Here is a 7486-nt window from a genome sequence, read left to right as displayed (position 1 = left end):
ACCACTTCCGACATTTCAGCGAGGAATCGAGAGGTTCAGTAGATTATTTGCCTTTAACGAATGGTTACAATCTTGGCGTCAACAACAGAGATTACCCTTTGTTGATAACTGGAATGTTTTCTGGGAGCGTCCTAGGCTCTACCACACTGATGGCCTGCACCCTAGCAGAGCTGGAGCAGCGGTCCTCTCTGACAACATCTCCAGGACACTACGAACCATCTGACTGGCGGTAAGTCATACCTTAGATTCTTTAGATATCAGCCACAATATAACCCACCATAATAATAGACACACACACATAGCTTGTACTATAGAAACTGTGTCTGTTCCCCGAATAGTGAGAAAAAAGAATAAATTCGTTAAATCCAGCCGAAACAATCTGGTAACCATTAAACCAGAAAGAGGCCAAATAAGTAATTGAAATCTACCTCTAAAGTTTGGACTTCTCAACATTAGATCAGTTGCGCCTAAAGCACTTATTGTTAATGAAATGATCTCGGATTATTGCCTTGACGCACTCTGCCTCACCTAAACCTGGCTTAAACCAAATGAATATATTGGTTTGAATGAGTCTACTCCGTCAGGATATTTTTATAAGCACGAGCCCCGACTAACTGGTCGCGGTGGTGGTGTCGCCACTATCTACAAAGATGTACTCACTGTTACTCAGAAAATAAGGCCCAGGTTTAACTCATTTGAAGTGCTCATCATTAATGTTGCACTTAATGAAATACATAATAAACCCGCGCTATATTTTACTCTGGCCACCGTGTACAGACCCCCAGGGCCATATGCCGATTTTCTTAAAGAATTTGGACATCTGCTATCAGACCTAATTGTTAACTCTGACAAAGTGTTGATAGTAGGTGACTTTAACATTCATGTAGATGATGCTAACGACGCTTTAGCCCTCGCATTTATGGACTTACTAAATTCCTTTGGGGTTAAACAAAATATAAATGGATCAACTCACCTCTGTAATCATACACTAGATTTAATTATATCCCATGGTATAGATGTCTCTAATATAGAGATTTCACCTCAAAGTGATGATATCACAGATCATCACCTCCTGATATATACTCTACCCGTAGAACAGATTAGCTGTGTCTCTCCACGTTATCGATTTGTTAGAAATATGAATCCGACCACTAAAGACAAATTCACAAGTAATCTGCCGGATCTGTCCCAAATTCTTATTAGACCCCTAAATGCAGACGATCTAGATGAAGTGACTAGCAGCATGGGTACTATTTTTACCAGTACATTAGACACTGTTGCTCCCATCAGATTAAAAAAAGTTAGAGATAAAACACTTGCTCCTTGGTACACTAGTCATACTCGCGCCCTAAAGAGAGCAACCCGTAACCTTGAGCGAAAATGGAGAAAAACTAAATTAGAAGTTTTTCGAATTGCGTTTAAAGACAGTATGTGCAGCTATAGACGGGCTCTAAAAACCGCTAGGACCGAGCATCTTAGCCAACTGATAGCAAGAAACCAAAACAATCCCAAGTTCTTATTTAGTACAGTAGCCCGCCTAACAAAACCTAAGATGCCTGCAGAGAGTACTCCACAACATTTTAGTAGTGAAGATTTTATGGACTTCTTTAATGAAAAAATCGATAGCATAAGAAGGAAAATAACAGAGGTTCAACCTCTAATAGCATCTCATGATCTAGTTCAGCCTAGAGCTTCACATTTAGATTTTCAGTGCTTTACAGGTATAGGACAGGAAGAGCTGTATAAACTTATCACCTCAGCTAAATCAACAACGTGCCTGTTAGACCCAATACCAACCAGATTTTTAAAAGAAGTGATGCTTACAGTTGGAGAGCCACTTCTAAACATTATTAATTCTTCATTATATCTAGGTCACGTCCCTAAACCTTTGAAGCTGGCAGTTATTAAGCCGCTTTTTAAAAAATCTAATTTGCACGAGAATCAAATAACAAATTATAGACCGATTTCAAACCTTCCGTTCATATCAAAAATATTAGAAAAAGTAGTATCAGCTCAAATATGCACATTCTTGCAGAAAAACAACATCCTAGAAGAATTTCAGTCAGGTTTCAGGCCCCATCATAGTACAGAAACTGCACTAGTTAAGATTGCAAACGACTTGTTTTTAGCTTCAGACCAAGGCTCCATCTTAGAAATATTGCCAAACTTAGGAGTATCCTATCCGTATCTGATGCAGAAAAGCTAGTTCATGCATTCATGACCTCCAGACTGGACTATTGTAATGCATTACTAAGTGGTTGTCCTGCATCCTCAATAAACAAGCTTCAGTTAGTCCAAAATGCAGCCGCCAGGGTTCTCACCAGATCCAGAAAATATGATCATATAACCCCAATATTATCATCCCTGCACTGGCTACCTGTTCAGTTTAGAATTAATTACAAAATAGTATTACTTACATACAAGGCTTTAAATGGTTTAGCTCCCACATACCTAACCAGTCTTCTAAAACGCTATAATCCGCCACGCTCCTTAAGATCACAAAACTCTGGACTTCTAGTAGTTCCCAGAATTTCAAAATCTACAAAAGGGGGTAGGGCTTTTTCATATTTAGCTCCAAAACTTTGGAATAGCCTTCCAGACAGTGTTCGGGGCTCAGACACAGTTTCCCAGTTTAAAAGTAGACTCAAGACGCATCTCTTTAATCTGGCATACTCGTAACTCATCCCATAACTTCATACTTCAGTACATCTATTCTGAATGGCAACTACCCTAATTCTCTCCATCTGTTCTGTACTTTTCTACCCATCCCGAGGCATCTGGAGATTGTACCAGGTTCAGTAGATAAAGGCCAACCCTGTGAGGATCCTGAGGCATCCAGAGAAGGACCAGCTCCAGCTGAATTCTGCCTTATTATGATTGGAGCTACACATCCTGTTCCTGTGCTCCCAGTGAGCCAGACCCCATCTGCCCTCTGCACCTACTGACTCATCCCTATGCTGAACTGGACTTCATGTTAATTTAAAGAATTTCTGTTATATTGTACTCTCAGCTGCATAACACACATGGTGTTATATCATCTCTATCTGTTTCACCCAGATGAGGATGGGTTCCCTGTTGAGTCTGGTTCCTCTCAAGGTTTCTTCCTATTGCCATCTCAGGGAGTTTTTCCTTGCCACTGTCGCTGTCACCCTTGGCTTGCTCATCAGAGAAATTTCATTCATTCATCTCGTTATCATCTAGACACATTTTTCTCACACACACACAATTTATTATTATTATTATTATTATTATTTTATTATTATTTTTTTTGTTTGTCTTTTTTTATTTATTTATTTTAATTTTTTTTATTGAATTTCTTTCATCTTTGTGAAGCTGCTTTGAGACAATGACCATTGTTAAAAGCGCTATATAAATAAAATTGAATTGAATTGGATTGAATCTTATCCGTATCTGATGCAGAAAAGCTAGTTCATGCATTCATGACCTCCAGACTGGACTATTGTAATGCATTACTAGGTGGTTGTCCTGCATCCTCAATAAACAAGCTTCAGTTAGTCCAAAATGCAGCCACCAGGGTTCTCACCAGATCCAGAAAATATGATCATATAACCCCAATATTATCATCCCTGCACTGGCTACCTGTTCAGTTTAGAATTAATTACAAAATAGTATTACTTACATACAAGGCTTTAAATGGTTTAGCTCCCTCATACCTAACCAGTCTTCTGAAACGCTATAATCCGCCACGCTCCTTAAGATCACAAAACTCTGGACTTCTGGTAGTTCCCAGAATTTCAAAATCTACAAAAGGGGGCAGGGCTTTTTCATATTTAGCTCCAAAACTTTGGAATAGCCTTCCAGACAGTGTTCGGGGCTCAGACACAGTTTCCCAGTTTAAAAGTAGACTCAAGACGCATCTCTTTAATCTGGCATACTCGTAACTCATCCCATAACTTCATACTTCAGTACATCTATTCTGAATGGCAACTACCCTAATTCTCTCCATCTGTTCTGTACTTTTCTACCCATCCCGAGGCATCTGGAGATTGTACCAGGTTCAGTAGATAAAGGCCAACCCTGTGAGGATCCTGAGGCATCCAGAGAAGGACCAGCTCCAGCTGAATTCTGCCTTATTATGATTGGAGCTACACATCCTGCTCCTGTGCTCCCAGTGATTAAGACCCCATCTTCCCTCTGCACCTACTGACTCATCCCTATGCTGAACTGGACTTCATGTTAATTTAAAGAATTTCTGTTATATTGTACTCTCAGCTGCATAACACACATGGTGTTATATCATCTCTATCTGTTATCACCCAAATGATGGTAGTTGATGTGAATGTATGTTTAATATGGTATCGCGGCGCTGTGCATACGTTATTACTATGACACACTTGAAATGAGACAAGATAGTGATCTAATATAACTTCTGACAATGGAGTTGCAAATAAATATCTTATACTTAATCCGAAGAATATTATTAAATCTAAAGTGTGACCTGCTTTATGAGTGGGTCCTACTACACACTGATTTACTCCTACTGAGTCCAGTATGGACATAAATGCTCTATGCACAGGGTCTTCCGGATTCTCAAAATGAATATTAAAATCTCCAGCAATTTATGCCTTGTCTACAGAAACTACTAGGTTTGAGATGAGATCTGCAAATTCACTAAGAAATTCAGAGTACGGCCCTGGAGGTCTGTAAATGATAATTAGTGGAATCAACTGAGCTGTCTTAATATTTTGTAGCTACACTTATGTTACTATAAAGAACTTCAAATGAATTAAATTTGTGTCCGTGTTTTTGTATAATAGTCAGATTATTATTGTGAATAACTGCGACGCCTCCTCCTCTACCAGTTAACCGAGGCTGGTGTATGTAGCTGTATCCAGGAGGACTAGCTTCATTTAGAGCTACATACTCGTCCTGTTTAATCCAGGTTTCTGTTAAACAGAGTATATCAAACTCCTGGTCTGTGATAATTTCATTAACTATAACTGCTTTAGATGCGAGAGATCTAATATTTAACAGTCCCAGATTCAGATCAGAGGTGCCGGCTGCGCATTCAGTGTGATCCGAGTTTGTGGTATCTATATTAATTAAATTACTAAAACAGACTTTCTGAGTCTTTCTACATTTTTGCTTAGCTCGGAGAACAGACACAGTCTCAATACTGTAAACCCTGAGTGACGACTCTATACAGCTAGCAGACGGTTGGTTTAGCCTGTCTGACTCGGGCTCTGGATTGTCATCAATTAACTAGGCCTCTTCTATGAGCTATACTACAGGAAATGAGAGCAGCACCTTCCTGAGTGGGATGGACACCGTCTCGCCCTAACAGGCCAGCTTTGCCCTCAAAGGTCTTCCAATTATCTATGAAGCCCACATTGTTTTCAGAGCACCACCTGGACATCCAGCAGTTCAGCGACCATAACCTGCTGTAAGCTATGTCACCATGTCTCATTGGGATGGGACCAGAGCATACTACTGCATCGGACATCGCCTTCGCTAATTTAAACACCTCTGTAAAGTTTCCCTTGCTAACTTCTGACTGACCAAGGTGTACATCATTAGCTACAGCATGTACCACTATCTTATAAAAACCTATTCTGTCCTAGAGCCCTAAGATTACCTGCTATGTCAGGTGCTCCCGGGATACACCTAACCACTGCCGCTGGCGCCCCTAAAGGCCTGGCTAATTTCACATGTTTCAGTATAGAGTCTCCTATAACCAGAGCTCTTTCAGGTTTCTCAGTGGGTGCATCACTGAGGAGAGCAAACCTGTTGGACACGTGAACCGCAGAAGAGGTGTGCTCCGGTGGGCTAGCCTTAGCGATAGCTTTGGCAGAAAGAGTATGCCGCCGAGTCGTCACCCACTCGCCCCGCTGTAAGGGCTCTAATGCCGGAGTCGGGGGCTGGTTATCTCCGCCTGCCGCACCCAGACTGTCCGCTACGGGAATAATGCTGCTCTCACACTCTCTAACCCTCTCTAAAGTCTGGATGCGCTCCTCTATCGCTAATATCTTCTCCGTCAGAGTGCTTACTAACACACACCTATCACAAATAAAATTACCACTAACGACGGAGGAAGAATGTCTAAACATCCTGCACTCCACACACTGAACGAGCTGAATATTATCCATGATATCATACCTGAGATAGTCAGAGGTTAGTTGTTCTTAGCTGAATTCCGTTTGTTGTTCTTAGGAGAAGAAACTCGCGCGTTCTCCAAAAACCAGTTGCACAGGCACATGTACTGCCCTTCTCAGTAACACCTCCTCAGTTTAAAGAGTTAATCACATCCTGTCAGACTCACATCCACTCATCACCTATAATGTCATTATTATTATTGTTATTCCATCATCTTGGTAGCATTGCCCCAGTTGGAAAGCATCACTGTCCCTCTCTCTCATATGACCGAAATGATGAAATGTTAATGTAATGAAGGAGGGTTCCTTTTCCATGTGTGCTACTACCATGGAACATCAAAATGTAACAGGGACGTAAATCTTACACACTTTCTTTGTCTTTCGGCTGTTCCCTTTCAGGGGTCGCCACAGCAAATCATTTGCCTCCATCTAACCCTATCCTCTGCATCCTCTTCTTTCACACCAACTAACTTCATGTCCTCTCTCACTGCATCCATAAATCTCCTCTTTGGTCTTCCTCTAGACCTCCTGCCTGGCAGTTCCAACCTCAGCATCCTTCTACCGATATATTCACAATCTCTCCTCTGGTCCAAACCACCTCAATCTGGCCTCTCTGACTTTATCTCCAAAACATCTAACGTGGGTTGTCCCTCTGATAAACTCATTCTTGATCCTATTCATCCTTGTCTTAGGGTTAGAAAAATAAATCTTACACACACTATTTACAAACAAGTACAAGCACGTTAATAGGAGGAGAAAACAACAGATGTTTTAAATGGGCTATTATATTGTGATCGCAATAGAAAAATGTATAGATTAATGAAAATCATGTATTATTCCCATGTCCAACCTACAGTAGGGCAAAACAGCTTTGAGAGCATCACATACAGTACTGCATTTCATCTCTGCATTTTGCACACCGCACAGAAATGGACACCTATGGACATTATTGGCATTATTGGCTCCCTGTGAAATTTCGCATTGATTTTAAAATACTACTCTTGACATATAAAGCATTAAATGGTCTCGCGCCGCAGTACCTGAGCGAACTGCTAGTGTCTTACGATCCGCCACGCCTACTTCGATCAAAGGATGCAGGCTGCTTGTCAGTACCGCGTATTATGAAAAATACAGCTGGGGGCAGAGCTTTTTCTTACAAAGCCCCAAAGTTATGGAATAGTTTTCCAAATAGTGTTCGGGACTCAGACACAGTCTCAGTGTTTAAGTCCAGGCTAAAAACCTATTTATTTAGCCAAGCATTTTTATAAATAGATTAGCCTTAGGTAAAGGAGCAGATCTGGGGGACTCATGGACGTAGAGTATTATGGTGAACTGGTATGTTTGGATGCTGTCTTCCTCACTCTCATTGATCA

Source organism: Clarias gariepinus, chromosome 8, assembly GCF_024256425.1.
Source record: "Clarias gariepinus isolate MV-2021 ecotype Netherlands chromosome 8, CGAR_prim_01v2, whole genome shotgun sequence".
Taxonomy (NCBI): domain Eukaryota; kingdom Metazoa; phylum Chordata; class Actinopteri; order Siluriformes; family Clariidae; genus Clarias; species Clarias gariepinus.
Note: the sequence above shows the minus strand (reverse complement) of the source record.